We start from the raw sequence: 15,315 nt of genomic DNA on the forward strand, positions 1-15,315 counted from the left end.
TAATGACTATAACTATAGGATAATAATACTGACTTATAGATGTTTATATCTATAAATTGTGGGGTTTATGCCACAGATTTAACTATGTATAAAAGAAAAGAATATACAAGTGATTATTTTCCAGCTACAATTTTAAACTTAAAACTGTTAGAAAAATAATTACACAAATCTGTAGCCTCATTTTAAAGCCTACTTTAATTGATAATTTTAAACTATATAATTTCAAATGCTGTATATGACAAGCCCATAGCCAACACCATGCTAGAGAAAAACCTAAAGCAATTCTCCTAAAATAAGGAGCAAGGCAAAGTTATTCACTCTTGCTACACATGAGTACCATAGTTCATAAGAAAAGTACACGGTCAACATGCAGGAACTGGTTCTCTCCGTCTACCATGTCAGCTCTAGGAATCAAACTCAGGTCATAAGGTTTGACAACAAGCACCTTTACCTGCCAAGCCATCTTGACAGTTCAAAATCTACTATTTTATAAGTCAATTTAAAAATACAAGTTGAAAGAAAATTAGAATTAGAAGGAAGATATCCTACTTGGCTAGACTACTGATCCTGGAAGCCATGGTTATTAAAACAAAATTCCCAGTGGCAGGTATGGGATACCCTCCTTATGAACTGTCAGTCATGGAGGTCCTAAAGGCCCCCAGACAATACAGGTTCTTGTCAATCCTCTTGGTTGCCACCAGAACTAGATGATGAGATTCTATTGCTGAAGACAGCACACTCCTTAGCTATAAGATATAGAGAAACCAAGTTAGAGCCGAGAAGGACACTTCCTCCCTGCTAAGTAGCTTTCACAGTGCTGAAAGATGCTATGTACACTGGGGAGAGGAGGACATCAGCGGTCTTACCCAACTGTGAACCCCAGGACTACAATAGCAACTCAGCAAGCAAGTTAACCCAACATGCCTACTAGTAGCAAGACTGTGATGGGATATTATAAACAAGTTCAGAAACCCACAGCTTAGGGTTTAACTTATTACTGTTGTTTACATAAACTGGCACGGTGTCCAACTGTCTTCTAAACATCTCTGGTTATAGCCACAGCAAACATTATCAGCCTTAATCAGAGAAGCTGCTTTTTTACAATGAGCAGCAGTGAATGTAGAGAGTCTGGGCTGTCCAAGGTCTGAGAAAAGGGGACAACTTGCATACTCAGCTCCAAACAGAACATTCATACCACTCCCTCTAAGGCTCAGACAATGTTGCAGAATGGGGTGGAGTTGGGGTGGAGCATATAAAACCTGGAAGATAGGGGAAATAAGAGCAAAACACTATCTTCTGGCCATAACACAGCCACTGCAATCATTCACTCATAGCAGCTGTGGTTGCTTATTGGGCCCATCTAAGACTGGCCATGTCAATAATTAGTCATGTTTTAGGAAGGGGTTCATGGTATATCCCTGCTAAACTATTGGCTACTAGATGATCCTGGGGGAAAGATAATCATCATCTTCAGATATGTATCAATATAGAGACCAACCAGGCTCAACAGGTGGCCTTCATTAAGCTTAATGGGTCACAAAAGAAAAAAGACCTGAATGTAATAAAGAGACCTGCAGGGAGGGCGTATGATGGGGTGGAAGAAAACTGAGGTGAGGCAAGGGTAACCAAAACATACTACATACTTATTTGAACCCTGTGAAGTACAATACTAACCCAGCAGGAGCCACTAGTTGGCATGACCATGATGGGATCAAGCAACCATGCTCTATCAGATTGGAGGACTGCTCTGCTAAAAGGAATCCATGCCAGATATTATAAGCCAGTTCAGAATCCATGGCATAGGGGCTCACTGCTAAAGAACAAATTTTTAAAAACACGATTACATCCTTTCAAATTAAGGGCTTCATTATTTATTTTTCTGAAAAAAAGAGTTCCATGTATCTCTGTCCTAAGAATGTGGTTATTTGTTTCATCCTTCTTTGAGACAGAGGTATCTATCTCCAGCACTGTGGCTAAAGGTAGCAATTAATAAAGCTATCATATATACCCATTTTATTCTTGCAATTAAAATCAAATACACTTAGAAGTAAAGCAGAAATGGTATTATTTGACTCAATGACAAGGCAACATGGGAATTTCACACACAGAGTAACATATCTCTTAGAAATATTCCATCATTTTCACAAGTCTGTCCCTTTGCAAACCCAAAAGAGAGACTCAGGTCATCCAAGACAGGATAAGGCAGGCACTCCTCCAAACCCCTGTCACTTGAAGCATCTGCACACTCGCTGAGGATGGAGGCAGTGATAGCATGAGCTTCTCCTTCTGCTTCCTTTGGTAATGTGCTCTTTAATTCCACTTGAGGGCACTGTCTACTTCAACAGAGAGGGAATCATTTTATATCTGCCGCTTACATAATACACCTGTAGACACCTCAATCTTACCTCCATGTAAACCAATTCCCTCAAAAGGACACCCAAGAAGCTACACAACCCTTTAATATGGCTCTGTGCCTCTGAGGAACAAAGATAGTGTTTGGGTTTTTTACTAAAATGCTATTATGTCAGCATTAAGGAAATTACTTTTTTCTTGATCACCAAGGTATCATTAGAAATATAAATTATTATTAGTGTGTCTTAATATAGAAGACTTTATTACTTTATTATAAAGCTTTTCATCCTGTCCTCTTGCTCTCTTGCCTGTTTTATATAAATCATAGTATATACTTATATGTCCCTCTTGCAATCAGCCATTTTCTGTGGTTTCCTGCAGTCTGCCTGTGACTGTTTTTGTGGTCTTCTTGCTTTTCTATTTACTGTTTCTAAACAGTTCTAAGAAGTGAGGTGATGAGCTATGTTTGTGTGTCTGAAAAAAGCAAAGCAACACAAATAAAGAGGAAATTCTAGAGGGGTAGTGAAGACGAATTCTAGAGGGGTACTGAAGAAAAAAGGAACACAAGGCCTTATTACAAAGAGGTTGTTAAGACTGTTAAGACTGCTCCCAAGTTGAGGGAATCAAAAAGCAGTGAGTTATTGTAGTTATTGTTTGGAGGTCTCTTTAAAATGCATTTCAGAATTTTTGACCAAAAACATTTTATTTTTTAAATAAATTATTTTTATTTCTAAAATTTTCTAAAACTGGATATCTTTAGATGGTAATTTGGAACCGGCCTATTCTATTGACTCTCTAACTAAACAATTAATGCCACAATTTGAAGTTTAAAAAAATAGTATTAATGAAATGTTATCAAAACAAAACAAATAATTGTGTATGTTTCAGGATATTATATTTAAATGAATTTGATCTCAAAAGGTAGTACACAGTTTTAAGAATTATATAACTGCTTGGTTTGTAAAAAGGTCTATGGCAATAAACAGAAGTTTTCAAGAATATTTTTTAAATGAATTAGACAAAGAATGATAAATGTCTGCAACTTGTTGCACAAGTGAACCTGAGTTTATACTCAGTAACAGGACAGGTACAACAGACAACTAGAATAGTCAAAGCAAACATTACAAAATACTTTTTGAAGGTATTATCCAAAGAGAAGAAATGTGTGAAGCTTTGCACTTTCAGAAGGAATATATCAAGAATAGGTTTCAGTGGGTTGGAGAGATGGTTCAGCAGTTAAGAGCACTGACTATAATTCCAGAGGACCCAGGTTCAATCCCAGCACCTACATTGAAGCTCACAACTATCTGTAACCCAGGATCTGACACCCTCACACAGACATACATGCAGGCAAAACACTAATGCACGTAAAATAAGAATAAACTGTATAAAAAGAAAAAAAGAGTATGTTTGAAACATTAAAATTAATTTCCTTTATTACAAATAATATGGAGAACTTTGTCTCTAGACACATACCTGATGAAAAAAACCAAATGATCATTTATCATCTCAAAATATCAGCATTACAACAGAAATACCCTAACACATCTTTCCTCCCCCTGTAGTAATGAATATAATACCAACATTCTCATTCCTCTGGGATCTGCACAGGAGTTAAATAAAGCCTTAGAATCCCAAGCAATAAAAACTGCCTCAAGACTCTACAAAGAGAAACATCAAAATCACATTGTGAGCTCTTTCCAGATCGCATTCAATATCCTGATACAGTCAGGGTTAGATCCTGAAAACCACACAGTTTAAGGTGTGATGACTATTTTCCACCCATTCGGCTTCGGCTTCAAGTACAGGTCATGACTGCTATTAGACAGCAAGTTCACAGTGACAAGGAGAGAGTTAGTATGGAGGGAGAGATTTTCAAGTATACTCTCTTGTTTCTTGGCAAATGGAATCACTGTGAAGGCGAGTGTATCAGGAACAACTCAGCTAAACATTGTCCTATGCCAACTGGGTAACAGTAATCCTGTATATTTTGATTAAGTCCTGAAATACTGAAAGAAGAGTATCAAAGAGCTGGATCACAACAGTATAGCCTCAAACTGTTCAGCCTGAAACAAAAATGAAAAGAGGCCTTTCTTGGGGACACTGGAGATGAGGGAGCAGAAAAGAATCACAGAAATCTGAAATTATTATCTGGTTATGAGCTTGTTGACTGTTGACGGCCTGAATTCTGAGTAAAGGAAGGTTTCATTATATTAAGATAAAAGTCATTAAACTAAATGAGGGTTAAAAAAATAAATGTTGACCAATTTTCAGTGAACAAAATGATTAGATGATCAGGATATAAGTCTTACAACAAATATCAGAATTACCAAGTTTTAAGTATCACAATATGAATGGTTATCAGCTACATAAAAGTGGTAACATAGCTTTTCTAGACTGTAAGACATCTGGATGCTCAAGCGACCAAGCTGTACCATCCCTAAGAAACTCACACAGACAGGTGTAATTCAACAACTTCTGGCCTGTTCTGAGGTAGCCTCCTTGTTCTAAAACACCATGGAAAGCTTTCTAAAGCACAATAGAAATTACAATACTAAATACAGCTCAAATCACAAATGGCAAAGAGGTAAGCAGGCTGGCATGGATATGCAAGAAAAAGAGCCACCTCTTTTCCAAATGCTTCTCGTCAGTTAGAATGACTAATTTAAGAAAAAACAACTCTTACTAAAAGAACAAGTTGTTACATGCCTAAACAGTAAATAGAAATGAAGACCAGAATAACTTGTGACACAAGGACAGTCACAAAACCAAGTAGAACTTATAAGGTTTATACACACACACACCAAGTCTGTCTCTTGCATCTGCAGTCACATCAGGAAGACAGGAACAATGCTGTCTCTTGTGGGTTAAACCTAGTCACTGGGCTCTAAAACTGTGACTTCTCTACTCCTTGTCTTTCCAAGGTCTAGACCAGAAAACTTAATAAGCTTTGGTGGTAACAGTGGAAGTCAAAATGCTATTTCCTTGTCCTATTTAAGTGACCAGAAGTTTCTACTGTTAAAAATAAGATTCAAGAAATGGAGACAGATGACTTTTGCCTAAAATATCATTAATTCTCTGGGAAAAAAAATCGCAATCAATGTTATAGTATGCTGCTACACAGTGTAAGTAGAAACAATTATGAAAACGGGTTGTTTGGAGCTTCATTTAAACTAAATGTAAGACGACAGTATACAGACTAGGAGCAAAACACTAAGTATAGATTGATGGGCAGCATAATTACTGCCCTTTCTTCATGTATTAAAGACTTCCTTAAATCACTTAACCACAGTTGAGGTATCTTCTGTTTAATATGTCACTTTTACATAACAAGTTGCTGGTCTTATCAGCTCATCTCAAAAGTTACCAGTCCAAACAAGGCTTTCTTTGAAAGAATACCTTAAAAATTTGCAGTAGAACATTAGAGAATGTTCTGGGTACTGTCAACATTCAAATTACATGAACTTCAGTAAGAATTCCCAGCAAATCATTTTCTCTTAATACTGTTCTAGTGCAAATCCACCCACTACCCAGCGGGGAGCAGCAGGCTAAATTCTTGGGGCCATTCAACCTACTTGAGGTATGAGGGGGTGTGCAGGAGACTGATGCTCGAATGCACGCCCTCTTGATGCCTGCATTCTTCTCTGGAGCCAATGATTACAAAAATGAGCAATCTTATTAGGAATCCCTGATTAGCCCCAACACACACACACACACACACACACACACACACACACCACACACAATGCAAGGTATGAATGAATGCTCCTCTAAAAAAACAACTTGCAGGGAAAATCAGAGAGGAAGGTGGCAGGATAGATGAGGGTTGGGAGATTGCAAGGCTTGGTGGCTAGAGGATGACATACCCCTAAAACATGCAAATGCCAAGGGGTGGAATAGAAAAAGATGCCAGGGACATGAATAACCTGCAGCTGACCCGGCTGAACTCAGTTCAAGACCGTGATCATTCACGACTTGCCATTCTCCTCCAAGGCTGACCATAATAAAAAGAAAGGAAGGTACCTGTCTCAACAGGGTGCACCTTCCAACCACACAACTGTGCAACACCATCCTCCCCCTCCCCCTACCCACCCGGACCAGAGAAACTGAAAGAAAAAGCAGAACACGCCATTAGCTGCTCTTCCGGGAGCGGAGTCACCAACACCCTACAAAACAGCACAGACGTGAGGTACCATAACCCGAAATTTCTCCCTGCCTCCTGCAGCCGTTGGGAGCCAAGCAGGGTCCCGGCCTCAGTTTCCCCATCTGTCAACGACGGCGGGCCAGAGAGAAACTGAGCCCTGCCTTGCGCTGCTCCTACCCCAGCCCTCTGGGGCAGGAGTCCCGCGACTCCGGAGCCCTCCGGCAGGCTGGAGGTGGACAGCCGCGGTTGACGTCAGAAGCTCGTCCGGCCCGGGGCAGCTAACGGGCGGGCGCAGAGGCCCGACGGTCGCCTCCGCGGTTCAGGGCGCCTGAGGCAGGGCAGGAACGCTGAGGACCTAGCCTCAGCCGCGCGGCCGCGCACACTCACCCGCGTCGGCCGCCGCACAAGCGCCGCAGCCCCGGCTTCAGAACCGGCGTCCCGGGCCGGCCCGGCGCCCCACACCCACCACCCCAATATTTACCTCAGGCGCGCGGGCCCCCGCGCAGCCGAACCTGCTACCTGGGCCCGCCCCCACCTGCCCCGCCTCCGAACCGCCCGCGGGGAGGGAGGAGCGAAGGCGGGGAGGGTAGATGCCTCGCTAGCCAATCACATCCAGAGATCCGTCCCTGCGCGTGCTCTGATTGGGTCTTTCTGTAACAGACCTTCCTCCAATGGCTGCTGGCACGGTGCGGGCTGAAGGGACTTTCCGCTCGGTCAAGCTCGGTGGAGCCAAAGGGAAAGCGAAGGGGCGGAGGGGAGGAGAAGGGGCGGAGGGGGCGGAAAAGCAATGACTGATTGGCTAAAGGCTGCCAGTGCCACGACACCATTGGCTGAAACCACACCTGGGCGGGGCGCTGTGCTCTTAGCTCCACCTTCCTTGCGCGGGTCTGGCTCTTGGCTTAGCTGTCAAAACTAGGGTGGGAAGCGATCCAGAGAAGAACTGAGAATAGTTTTCAGGATTCCATGAAAGAGCAAAGCTTAGAGTTACTCCTAGAGTCAATGTTTTCTTTCTCAGTTTGTCAACATGTAACACGGGAAACTCCCAACCATACTGAGCCTCGATTTCCTCATCTGTAGAATGGAAGTGTTAATACCACCTGTTTTACCGGATTATTGTGAAATGCTACATAATATCTCCTAACAGTAGACTCTCTGTACAAATTGAAGCTCTTCCTGCCCTCAGATGGGGTCTGAGACAGATGCTGTTTTTTGAACTTTTGTGGCCACCTCTCCCAGGTTGGAGAGAGTCTTCTAAGGATTTAAAAAAAAAAAAAAAAAAAAAAAAAAAAAAAAAAAAAAAAAAAGGCTTTCCCACCTTACCCAGGACTGCAAGGACTGCATCTCTGGCCACCAGCCAGAACTGAGAGTATAGCGAAGGATCTTTCAATTAGAAAGGAGGATTCTGACTCCCAAAAGTGCTCAAAATATTTAAAGAAACTCTTTTAATAATCAGTCCCAGAGCCTGGCAGCACATGTCTTTCTTCACTGGATAGTTCTCTTAATTAATTCGTTCTCCTTTGACATTTTAACTACTAATTATGGGAGAAGGTGATTAATACTGAGAAAGAAAGAGGTGTGTGTGTGTGTGTGTGTGTGTGTGTTTAATCATGACACAAATTTCCCCGGTGGAGACTGCCATGTTTCTGAAAATCCAAAGAATGGAATCTAGTAAGAACAGAGGAGCAGACAGACACATGGGTGATTACTGACCGTATACACTCACCACTCCTCTCCCTGCTGAAATCGCCCGTGATGAAATTGGCATCTTTTGAAAACCGAAGCCTCCACTCTCTGTTTCCCATTGGTATGCACATAGCCTGTTCCCAGCTTCCTGAGCTCTGGCAACGTGATATAAATCAATAGCAGTACGCAGTTGCCTTAGACAGCAACACTCCCCTATAGATCTGAATTCTCCCACGACACTGGCAGGATCCAGAGATCCAATCTGGCTGTGTGGGAAAACATTATGCTTGACTCCATCCACTAAGGAAGAGAAGAGTGGAGGAAGTGGACTTTGGGAATCTTTTAGTGAGTCAAGCAGTCTTATTTTCTCCAGATTGCCACAGTCCTCCCCATTCTGATTTCTCTCCTCAAATCCTTTCTCTCACGCTCATTGTCCCTTGGCTCCTGGAGATGAGATTTGCCACTCCTGGTGAAAGTGTCTTTATGTCCTTTCTGATGGTGGCATCTAGTACAACTGAGCACTCTGCTTCAGCATGACTTGCCACTCCACCATCAGGGACCTCACTTGTTCCCCCACCTACCCACCCCCATTGACACATGCTCACTGGGTCAGGTGTCAGTCAAGGCCTGACTTCATCCAAGATCATCAGCCAAGGCAAAGCTTACATGCAGACTCTCCCTTAGTCACTGTTCCAGGTCAGTTGGTACTGTTGCCTAGAACTGCACGTAAATTATGTCATCGTCATGCTAGATATTATTTGCAGTTCTTCATCTTTCATTCTCGTTTTACGGGAGATGAAGGTCCAGAATGGGGAAAATAGCTTCCCTCAGTCACACAGAAGCTGTTTCGTCGCCTGTGTTTAAATGGTATCTCTGACTGAAGTGCTTACTATACCTCCACAATCCTCGCTCCAAGTAAGGCCCAACCCAAGTCCAAATTCTCCCCACAATCCTTTCAGATGGCTCCAGACCCCACTGATGGGGCTGAGCTGTCAACAGCGACCGCAGGAGGGGGCGGGGCACTCAGCGCTTCCCTACCCTCAGCCTGTCCCACCGAACCCAGGCTTGGCTCCCTGCAGATCAGGTTAAGTAGCTGAGCGGCTATCAGGAAACATCTAAGTAGAAAAGAGGAAAGCTGGTCTGCCTTCCTGGGGGAGGGGCGCTGAGTGCCCCGCCCCCTCCTGCGGTCCCCGTTGACAGCTCAGTGTCAGGAAAAGAACTGTCTAAGAACTCTGGGAGTTCTGAAGCAGCCTGAAAAGGCTCCTGCAAAGTAAGAGAGCAATCATGAATGTCAGCAGGGGCTGAGGGGACACCCCAAAGGGAACAGGAAGTGCACGACCTGGTGAGAGAACTGAGAAGGGAAAACGCTGTCACCATAGCACGCTGCTGCCCTGTGTCAGAGCCAGGTGGGTCCTCAGGCCTGGAGTAGTGGGACTCCTTGAAGGGTTTTTAGCCCTGTTGTGAATGTGATCCCACGCTGTCTCAGCTAATTCCCTTACTGTATGTGTAGGAGCCCCACGGCACGGCCATTGAATTGGGTGCAGCCCTCTCTAGACTGCATCCAGATAGCATTTTAAGGAGCTGTTGAGCAACTCACAGTGGGTACCGAAGGAAACGTTTCTTAGTAGCGCTGACACGCCCCTGACATAGACCCTGCTTGCTCCGAACCTCCCGGGGCTACCCCAGGCCTCACCAAGCCCTGCGTTTATTTCATATTATTCTGCTTACTCCACATCTGTATTTAACACAATCCTCTGCCCCCTGTCCCTGCCAGTCCTCAGCCCCGTGAATGATGACTTCCAGTCACAAATCCAGCTTCTATGATTCCTGATGTGTTCCCACCAATCCCGTGAACATGGCTCCGAGCCACAAAAGCTACGGTAGACAGATATCCCTGCAGGTGAGGATAGGGTACCATCGCTTTCTCCACAGAAGCCGCCATGGTGGGTGTCGTGATCATGGGTGAGGAGTACCCTCTGAGAACTCTCTGTTACAGATGTTCTTGCCTCTGGAGAAGGGGACTCCTGGCACACCTGAAGACTCCATCTGGAAGCTTTTACTCTGACCACTGGAAAGCTCTTTTCAATGTGATAAAAAGGATTGCTTTAATCATTTTGAAGCTAACCCAACTGAGCCACTGCTCCCTACTTTGAGCCCTTATCAGTATTATTATCAGTGATGAGTGATTTCTGTGGCCTAGTCTAAAGCACACAGAGAAAAAGGCTTAGTGCTCCTCTCTGACACATTTGTGCCACATCTGGAACCCATCTGGGGCAGTGCACACACTAAGCATGGTCTCGTGTCCAGTGCAGTCATCATCCCTTGCTGCTCTTTCAGAGGACCCAGGTTCAATTCCTACTACCCACATGGTGGGTCACAACCACCTGTGACTCCAGTTCTAGGGGGATCTGATGCCTTCTTCTGAACTCCAAGGGCACCAGACATACAGGACTGCACACGTGCAGGCAAGAGGCTGAGTGAGCTCTTCACTTAGTTTAAAAAACAACAACAACAACAACAAAAAAAAAAAAACAGTTGAGTGCCTACTCTGTGCTGTGTACCCTGTGCGGCACTGTAGTGAGCTTGGTCCCAGTTCTCAAGTAGCTGCTATTCCAGGGAACGTATGTCAGCCTTCTGTTGTGGTGACAGAATACGTGAGAAAATTAACTTTCTCATGTATGTAAGGAAGAAGTGTCTCTATGGGTGCTTTGATCTGTTGCTTCGGGCCTATGGTTTCAAACTATTATAGGGTGGCAATCGATTCCCTTGTGGCAGCCAAGAAGCAAAAGAGACGTGAAGAAGAGGCCCAAATAAACAGAAGACATCTCAGTGGGCTCCAGCCCGCATCTCCATAGAACCACAGATTGGCAATTAGGTCTGTAAAACATGAGACTTCAGGGGATAGTCAAGACCCAAACTCTCTATCAAGAAGAAAGAGGCAAATGCACCCAGAGTCCACACTGAGAAGACCCTGAGACAGGCAGGGGTAAGGGTTGGAGGGGGGGGGGCATACTGTTCAAGGAAGGATTTCCTCAAGGAGGTGATTATAAAAAACAAAACAAAACAAAACAAACAAACAAGGAACTAGGCACAAATATACCACAGAGAATAGTGGCACCACAGGAATGATAAGGCAGCTGGGCATGTCTGGAAGCAGCAAAGAACCCCTCAGCAAAGGAATACTGTAGAGAACATGGTGTCCTGTGACAAAGGGAACCCCAGAAGGAGACCTTGTCTTTATTCTACCCTGGGTGAGAGGTCACGAGGGCTTAGAGCAGAGCAGTGGCTGACATTGTCTTGTGTTGGTTCTACTGGGCTTGGTCTTCAGGCCGGGGACAGAAGCAAGGAGACCTGCTAAGCGATTGCTACAGGCAAGAGGCCCCTTGTTTCCTGGGATGGAAGCAGTAGAAACGGAAGAACATGGAACCAAGGGGCCAAAAAAAAGAAGCTCTCTGGACATGGCAGTCCACACTTGTCACCCAAACAAGGAGGAAGTCTGTGGCAGGAAGATGACACGCTCAAAGCCAGTGCAGGAATCATGGGGGGGCCGGGGAGGATCAAGGAGAAAAAAAGCTTGGAAAGAGACAAAGGAAGGAAGTGGTTCCGGTACGTTGACTGAAAGACTGATTGGAGAGATTGGCTAGTGGGCTGCTGGAGAAGGGAATTATAGGTTGTGATGAAATTTAGAACCAAAACAACAAGAATCTCAGAGGAGCATGGCTAAAGAGCTGGCAAAGAGCTCCTCCGTTGCCAGTCTACACAGAAATAGTCTGTTTGGATGTAACTCTCAAACAGGAAATTGATCAGCTCAGCCCCCATGTCCCAGATGACCTGGCGCCACTATCCCAAATCCTAGGTTTCTTTCTTTTCTCTCTTTGTTTCTTTGTTTCTTTGTTTTTTCTTTCTTTCTTTCTTTCTTTCTTTCTTTCTTTCTTTCTTTCTTTTCATTTCTTTGTCTCTCTCTCTCTCTCTCTCTCTCTCTCGCTCTCTCGCTCTCTCGCTCTCTCGCTCTCTTGCTCTCTCTCTCTTTTTTAGTGTTGGAGACTCAACCCTGGCCTGCACACAGGCTAAGCAAGGGCTTTCCAACTGAGCTCCGCCCCCAGCCTTTTGATCACATTTCTATGCCACATACTCATTTCAGTATCTTATTTCCTGACTGTGGAGGAGGCTGAAGCAGGGGTGAGGGGAACACTCAAGATCCCTTTTCTCCCAGGGTCATGATGACTGTAACTGAAGTCTGAAGAGCTTCCTAAACTAAAATCTAGAAAAGTGTCCCGCTCTGGTACCTTTTGTTCTGCACACAGGAATTAGGTACTTTTGGCCACATGGGAAACGTGCAAGTGCCAGGCTAAGCCAACCGCTGTAAGCCCACGTGCTTCTCCAGGACCCTCTCAGCCAAAGAAATGTAAGACTAAGAACTCAAGTTCACTGGTTAGCTGTTCAGGCCCAAGAGTCCTTTCAGTGCTGTCTGCTGGCCTTCTCAAAGTCTGGGAAGTTCTTCATCACTGAACTCACCACAATTTTCCTACCAAAATCTGGGTGCCATCCTCTTGTCTGGGTCCTTGTAATCAATCAATTCTCTCTCTCTCTCTCTCTCTCTCTCTCTCTCTCTCTCTCTCTCTCTCTCTCTCTCTCTCTCTCTCTCCCTCTCCATCTCATTCCCTGTTCTCTTTCTCCATCACCCTCTCTCCAACTCTCTGCCTGCTCTTTTGGGGTTTTTTTGTTTGGTTGGTTGGTTGGTTGGTTGGTTTTTTGGAGACAGAGTTTCTCTGTATAGCTCTGGCTGTCCTGGAACTCACTCTGTAGATCAGGCTGGCCTCGAACTTAGAAATCCGTCTGCCTCTGCTTCCCAGAGTGCTGGGATTACAGGCGTGCGCCACCACCTCTCTCTCCCTGTTCTATGTAATCTCTCTCTCCCTCTCTCTTTCTCTTCCCCACACTCTCTCCATCTCTCTCCCTATCCCCCTTCTCTCCATCTTTCTCCCTGATCTCTCTGTCTCTGTCTCTGTCTCTCTCTCATTTGATACGGAGTCTCACATAGTTCAGGTTGACCTCAACTCACTATGTAGCCAAAGAGGACCCTAGTTGTTTCCGTACTTGTACCTCCAGAGCACTGGGATTACTAGTGCGCACCCCCACACTTGGCTTTGACCTCTTATTTCTTCCTAACCTCTCCCTGGATGATGTCATCCAGCTCTAAGAACTCATTTTGGTGCTGAGGACACCCACCCTGTTCTCTCTGGTGGTACCCACTCCAGGCTCCAGGCTCATCAGAATAAATGCCTCTCTTAGGAGCAGGAAACTTGACTACCCAAAACAGAAGTCTCTTCCTTCTGAGTTTATTGTACTTGCTGTCCCCCACCTCCAGGAACTCAGGGCTAAACTCAGTCAGTCTAGACAATTCGCTTTCCTTGGGCCCTCTCTATCTACCCATCAGCCCCTGGGCATCTGCTTCCAGAGAATCTCTGAGGTCTATACTCCTAGCTCTATCTCTTCCATACCCAGCCTGCCCTAGCTCCTCAGTGCCTTCCCACTTCCTCCTCTTATCCCCACCCGTATGAGTTTGGATCACAACTCCACCGGAGAATGAAGTTCTTTGTTAAGGGAAAGTTAGATCATATCTCCCCTGCTTAGAACATGCCAATAGCTTGGCCTTATTTTACATATATTCTCACCTCATAGCCCAGGCCAGATTAAATGCTAAATCCTCTCACTGAGCACTCAGGAATGAGTGTTTGGACTACAGGCATGTGCCACAACACTTACCTCTATAGATTCCAAAGTCGAGACCAAATCCTTGATCAGGGCGATGAGAACTGGACCTATTGATCTTTGCAAATCCACCTATTGATACCCTCTCCTTGACTCAGAGCAAGCAGAAAGTGTTCCTTCCCCACAGTTGCAGCAGACCACCATAAATACCAGGCCCTGAAAGTGATATAAATTACCCCAATGCCTGTAAGCTCTAAGCGGACTGGGCTCCCTCTGGGGTTCTGAGGAGGAATCTGGCTTCCTGCCAGTGCCAGCTTTCAGAGCTGAAGCCATTAGTTCTTTAACCTTTTTATGGCCTTCAAGGCCAGAGGCATGACATCTGCTTCAGCTGTCGCTCTCCTATAAGGACATACAAATGTGACTGCGTGTAGGACCAACCAGATAATTCATGGTCACCACCACCCCCATCTCATGAAAATCTACAAAGTCCTTTCTTCTAGGTAATGTTCTAGGGACTATTATTACTCAACCTGATGCACATTCAAGGACCTTCGCTGCAGGAGTCTGTGCAACTGGCTCCCTGGCACGGAAAACCTGTCTGCCCACTTACTGGTGGCCTGGTCAGCACCTTCCCATGAAGACACAGCTTTCTCGGCTCATGAGAAGAAAGTTCCTTGGACCTGGTATCTGTATTTCTAAACAATACAGTTTTCCTTTGAGGAAGTAATGTGTGCTTGTGACGAGCAACATACAAGGAATTTTTTAGGCTCCCAGATTAAGAACTTTCTATCTAGTCTCTTGGACTGGTTGCTATGGCCCTGCAGCAAGACAGCATATCGCAGCAGGAATGACGTACTGCAATCTGTTCACCTCGAGAAGCAAGAGAGATGAACAAGCGTCAGAGGTCCTGAGACCCCTTGAAGGGCATGATCCCCCAATGAGCTCCACTTCAGGCTCCACTTCCTCAGTTTTACTTCCAACAAGCCAGGAACCCCGCCATCAGCATATGAGTCTCTGTGGAACATTTAAATCCTAGCTACAATTTCCTTCCTCGTATTTTAATAGAAATGTATTATTTTATCCACGTACTTTCAACAGACTTGCTTTCTGCCTATCTGTCCTTCTGTCCTCACACTGGTGCTCTATTTGATAAATTATTACTAAAGATGAGTTTCCCATCTTTAGCATCTAACATGGTGCTGTGCAAATGGCATTATACCTCTCCTTAGAGAAGGTGGCCTCATCCCTCCTCCCCCTGATCATCTGAACCAACAACTCTCGGGGCAGGGCAGAGCCTCAGGAACAGAGAGCCTGTGGAGATATTCTCACACAAACACCCAGGGAGACGCCGCAGCATTTAGCAAGCCAGGCACACGGAAGACCTGTAAGGATTCAGGGATCCACCGTCGCCAGCAGCTACCTGT

The 15,315-nt window shown here is 44.9% G+C and overlaps 1 protein-coding gene across 7 annotated transcripts in view; it reads right to left on the minus strand.

Moving 5' to 3' along the window:
* The window catches only part of Cyld (CYLD lysine 63 deubiquitinase), a 48,547-nt gene extending 41,502 nt beyond the window's left edge, over positions 1–7,045 (minus strand). For 5 of the 7 annotated variants that reach the window (XM_052167368.1, XM_052167370.1, XM_052167369.1 and 2 more), the window contains exon 1: positions 6,978–7,045. The gene's annotated coding sequence lies outside the window, so the exon portion shown is untranslated. The other 2 variants (XM_052167364.1, XM_052167365.1) reach the window with 2 other exon arrangements.
* Positions 7,046–15,315: the final 8,270 nt, after the last annotated feature.

The sequence above is a fragment of the Apodemus sylvaticus genome, chromosome 21 (genome assembly GCF_947179515.1).
Source record: "Apodemus sylvaticus chromosome 21, mApoSyl1.1, whole genome shotgun sequence".
NCBI lineage: Eukaryota > Metazoa > Chordata > Mammalia > Rodentia > Muridae > Apodemus > Apodemus sylvaticus.